The sequence below is a fragment of the Salvelinus fontinalis genome, chromosome 28 (genome assembly GCF_029448725.1).
Source record: "Salvelinus fontinalis isolate EN_2023a chromosome 28, ASM2944872v1, whole genome shotgun sequence".
NCBI classification, from domain to species: domain Eukaryota; kingdom Metazoa; phylum Chordata; class Actinopteri; order Salmoniformes; family Salmonidae; genus Salvelinus; species Salvelinus fontinalis.
In genome coordinates this window covers 1,663,407-1,669,406 of record NC_074692.1, presented here as the reverse complement: position 1 = coordinate 1,669,406, position 6,000 = coordinate 1,663,407, and positions in this window count along the sequence as shown.

The following is a 6,000-nucleotide window of genomic DNA, read 5'->3' as shown; positions in this document are numbered from 1 at the left end:
CAGTCTTGTATCTATTCCAATTCAAGCCAACCCCGCGGTATTTTCTAATAGCTACCTGCTGAGCATGGCATGTTCTTATAAGAGACTGTCTGATCTGAAATCCCACAGCTGCAGCTTTGGGGGAAATTCTTTTTTATTTTATCTGGCTTCTGTACCAACATGGACATTCTGGTTATAACTGAATCTTGGTTAAAGGAGTCTATGCCGGACTCTGGTGTGTCTGACTGATTATAATGTTTTTAGTCTGACAAAGTTGGCAGAGGAGGGGCTGTCACCATATACATAAAGAACCATTTAAATATTTCTGTATCCATTACCACCTCTGAGCTAAATCGAACTCAGCTGATAACTAAACCAACTCGCTCCAACTTTAAACACCCTAACAAATCTACTCTTTTAGATAGTATTCTAACAAATGCCCCTCATAATTGTACAGCCAATGGGATATTTGCTAGTGAGTTCAGTGACCATTGTCCCGTTTCCTGCATAAGAGGTGTTTGGATACCTACCAGCTAACTAAAGTGGTCAAATCTTTTAAACAAAACTGCACCCCCTTGTTGCTGCTTTTAATAACCATTTGGCTTCAGCTGACCAAAAATGTGTGGTGCTTTTAATAACCAAATCCAATTTTCAAACAATTGTTCTATATTCAAATGAATCACCCTTACCTTGATTAATTTGTCTGTGTTGTTATCCTCCAACATGATGTTCTACTATGGTCGAAATTTGTGGTGCTTTTAATTACCATTTTGCTTCAGCTGGCCACAAATTTGTGATGCTTTACGATCAAAATCGCAGTATATCATGGGTAAATTGTGACTGACTGATCTACAAATAATAATGAGTCGTTATTTATGATGCAAGGTGATTTGTAGATCAGTCAGTCGGCAGTAACCTGCAGTCGTTTTGATGCTATCGAACACGGCCACTCTTCTAACCTGCAATGTTAATTCTCCTAACCTGCTGCGTAAGTTCTCCTAACCTCCCACAGAAAAGTAATTTCCGTATCGAAGTAATTTACGCATGGAAAGGGTTTCCCGTCTACAATAGTGCCCTTCAAATAGCCGCGGGAAGTAGAGGTGATGAGGATGCTGTAGGAAATGCAATAAATAAATAAATATGAAAATAAAAAAAGTAGTGCAGAGAAAACCTTGTTGAATACCTGCTCCAGAGTGCTCAGGACCTAAGACTGGGGCGAAGGTTCACCTTCCAACAGGACAATGACCCTAGCACACAGCCAAGACAACGCAAGAGTGGCTTCCGGACAAGTCTCTGAAATTCCTTGAGGGGCCCAGCCAGAGCCCAGACTTGAACCCGATCTAACATCTCCGAAGAGACCTGAAGAGCTGTGCAGCGACACTTCCCATCCAACCTGATAGCTTGAGAGGATCTGCAGAGAAGAATGGGAGAAACTCCCCAAATGTGACCTGTTTCAGGAAACTAGGCTTATGTTGCAAGTCACGACTTCACAGGAGAGCCATTTGAACGTAAACCATTTTTTAAAATCAAAACGCGTTTTTTGGCAAAAATGCCTTCTTGAACATGTGCATTTTCATATACCTTAATAACAAACTTTTATGCCATCTGTAAATGCGAATAAAGTTGTTAAATTACGAGCCTAGTTGGTATAGCAAAAGTAAAGGCAGGAACCTTCCCACTAGCCATGATTGGCTGAGATAATGAGTGGGGTGGACCTGCCGAGAGATGAGTTTCAGATTGGTCTGCGGTGTAGCATCTTGTGTCTATAAAATGAGCTGCTCGTTATGCATAGATAATCCTTTATACTATTTTTTTTCATAAGATATAACATTAGCCATGGAGAACTGAAAATATGTTGCTATTGCTCTCAATAACATTGCTGTCCTGATTTTATCAGGCGCTATCGACAAAGGTCAGTGGGAAAAAGTTGTGATGGACTATGTAAGAAATACCATTGTAAATAACACAAGCATATTGCTATTACATTGTTATAACTAACTTCTTTCTAAGCAGGGTTTCTCACACACCCAGAGACAGATGGCTGACACAGAACATTCATAAACACTGACAAGAAAAGGGTGCTTGGTACTGCATTTCACGAGGTACTGAGACACACACATACCCAAGGACAGAGGGCTGACGTAAATCTTTCATAAACACAGATAAGACAGGAACATCTACGCACACACAAAAACTCCTCTTCAGTCTGAACATTTTTGAAGACAAAGAACTCTACTCAGAGCCAATGGGACAGTGATACTAGCCTGAAGGAGACCTCGCCCAACTCATCAGAACCAACCAGAGGACCAGAACTTCCAGACTCAACCTACTTTCTGTGCTGTATAAAATGACTATGTATTTCTGTTATCTGGGCTCTGTCTGCAGGTTCATTACGAGCTGAATGAACGAGTCCAAGCATGCTTGTATCAGATATCTTTACCTCTGAATAAAACTGCTTTTTATTATACGAATATCCACCCTGTCCAGAGTCTCTACTTCGTCTCAGTTCTCCAGTAAACTTGTGTCATCAACAACTACTTTCTGGAGGACGATAGTGCCAAGCTGACTCTCTCTGACTCTGAAAATGAATCAGACGATAATGAAATCCCTGATTTAGGTAAAAAGATATTTGGTTAACTTTAGCTAATGTTAATGTGACGTGTTAGCAGTTGATGTTATTATTCAATAACACAGACCCCAAAGCAAATCAGGGGGAGGAAAATAGGTTTATTCAACATGAACAAATCATGCGGGGCGGTAGATGGTAGATGTTCATAGTCCCCTGTCCTTGGTGATTCTCTCCTCAGTGATGCTCTCCACAGAACAAAGGGACAGGATGTAGTTTTATAACCCAGCCCTAGCCTGGGGTTGACAATTAAAATTCCTTGTCTCTAACCCATTGATATTACAGAAAAACAACTATTTCTATTGATCGTTAGTACTCTATTGACTTTTTGTCCTCTTGACCTCTCGTACTCTGCTTTGTGTATTTATCTTCGAAATATTCTTACACTCCCCCTAGACCATTTAAAAAATGTATATACTTAAAATGTATTTTTAGAAAACAATAAAAAACATGTAAAAATAGACAGTATATAAAACATTAGCAGTAAGCATAGAATCATTCACATGTTCCAGTGTTTTGCCGGCCCGGGTTGCGCAATCGATTTGCTGATAGAATTTAGGGAGCCTTGTTTTCAGATTAGCCTTGTTAAAATCCCCAGCTACAATAAATGCAGCCTCAGGATATGTGGTTTCCAGTTTAAATAGAGTTGAATGAAGTTCTTTCAGGGCCGTCGATGTGTCGGCTTGGGGCGGAATATACGAGACTGGGATTATGATCGAAGAGAATTCTCTTGGTAGATAATGCAGTCGGCATTTGATTGTGAGGAATTCTAAGCCAGGTGAACAAACGGACTTGAGTTCCTGTATGTTGTTATGATCACACCACGTCTTGTTAATCACAAGGCATACACCGCCGCCCTTCTTCTTACCAGAGAGATGCTTGTTTCTTTCAGCACGATGCGTGAAGAAACCAGGTGGCTGTACCGACTCCGAAAGCATGTCTCGAGTGAGCCATGTTTCCGTGAAACAAAGAACGTTACAGTCTCTGATGTCTCTCTGGTATGCAACCCTTGCTCGGATCTCGTCCACCTTGTTGTCAACAGACAGGACATTGGCGAGTAGTATGCTCGGGAGCGGTGCGCGATGTGCCTGTCTACGGAGCCTGACCAGAAGACCGCTCCGTCTGCCCCTTCTATGGCGCCGTTGTTTTGGGTCGCCGGCTGGGATTCGATCCATTGTCCTGGGTGGTGGACCAAACAGAGAATCCTCTTCGGAAAAGTCGTATTCCTGGTCATAATGTTGGTGAGTTGACGTTGCTCTTATATCCAATAGTTCCTCCCGACTGTATGTAATAAAACCTAAGATTTCCTGGGGTATCAATGTAAGAAATAAGACATAAAAAAAACGAATTACTGCATAGTTTCCTAGGAACGCGAAGCATGGCGGTCATCTCTGTCGGCGCCGGAAGTCCAGTTGTTATATATATATATATCTCTATGTTTCTATATTTATTTAACCCCAATATATATACACTGCTCAAAAAAACAAAGGGAACACTTAAACAACACAATGTAACTCCAAGTCAATCACACTTCTGTGAAATCAAACTGTCCACTTAGGAAGCAACACTGATTGACAATAAATTTCACATGCTGTTGTGCAAATGGAATAGACAACAGGTGGAAATTATAGGCAATTAGCAAGACACCCCCAATAAAGGAGTGGTTCTGCAGGTGGTGACCACAGACCACTTCTCAGTTCCTATGCTTCCTGGCTGATGTTTTGGTCCCCTTTGAATGCTGGAGGTGCTTTCACTCTAGTGGTAGCATGAGACGGAGTCTACAACCCGCACAAGTGGCTCAGGTAGTGCAGCTCATCCAGGATGGCACATCAATGCGAGCTGTGGCAAGAAGGTTTGCTGTGTCTGTCAGCGTAGGAGGGCAACAACCCAGCAGCAGGACCGCTACCTCCGCCTTTGTGCAAGGAGGAGCACTGCCAGAGCCCTGCAAAATGACCTCCAGCAGGCCACAAATGTGCATGTGTCTGCTCAAACGGTCAGAAACAGACTCCATGAGGGTGGTATGAGGGCCCGACGTCCACAGGTGGGGGTTGTGCTTACAGCCCAACACCGTGCAGGACGTTTGGCATTTGCCAGAGAACACCAAGATTGGCAAATTCGCCACTGGCGCCCTGTGCTCTTCACAGATGAAAGCAGGTTCACACTGAGCACATGTGACAGACGTGACAGAGTCTGGAGACGACGTGGAGAACGTTCTGCTGCCTGCAACATCCTCCAGCATGACCGGTTGGCGGTGGGTCAGTCATGGTGTGGGGTGGCATTTCTTTGGGGGGCCGCACAGCCCTCCATGTGCTCGCCAGAGGTAGCCTGACTGCCATTAGGTACCGAGATGAGATCCTCAGACCCCTTGTGAGACCATATGCTGGTGCGGTTGGCCCTGGGTTCCTCCTAATGCAAGACAATGTTAGACCTCATGTGGCTGGAGTGTGTCAGCAGTTCCTGCAAGAGGAAGGCATTGATGCTATGGACTGGCCCGCCCGTTCCCCAGACCTGAATCCAATTGAGCACATCTGGGACATCATGTCTCGCTCCATCCACCAACGCCACGTTGCACCACAGACTGTCCAGGAGTTGGCGGATGCTTTAGTCCAGGTCTGGGAGGAGATCCCTCAGGAGACCATCCGCCACCTCATCAGGAGCATGCCCAGGCATTGTAGGGAGGTCATACAGGCACGTGGAGGCCACACACACTACTGAGCCTCATTTTGACTTGTTTTAAGGACATTACATCAAAGTTGGATCAGCCTGTAGTGTGGTTTTCCACTTTAATTTTGAGTGTGACTCCAAATCCAGACCTCCATGGGTTGATAAATTTGATTTCCATTGATAATTTTTGTGTGATTTTGTTATCAGTACATTCAACTATCTAAAGAAAAAAGTATTTAATAAGAATATTTCATTCATTCAGATCTAGGATGTGTTATTTTAGTGTTCCCTTTATTTTTTTGAGCAGTGTATATATATATACACTGCTCAAAAAAATAAAGGGAACACTTAAACAACACAATGTAACTCCAAGTCAATCACACTTCTGTGAAATCAAACTGTCCATTTAGGAAGCAACACTGATTGACAATACATTTCACATGCTGTTGTGCAAATGGAATAGACAAAAGGTGGAAATTATAGGCAATTAGCAAGACACCCCCAATAAAGGAGTGATTCTGCAGGTGGTGACCACAGACCACTTCTCAGTTCCTATGCTTCCTGGCTGATGTTTTGGTCACTTTTGAATGCTGGCGGCGCTCTCACTCTAGTGGTAGCATGAGACGGAGTCTACAACCCACACAAGTGGCTCAGGTAGTGCAGCTCATCCAGGATGGCACATCAATGCGAGCTGTGGCAAGAAGGTTTGCTGTGTCTGTCAGCGTAGTGTC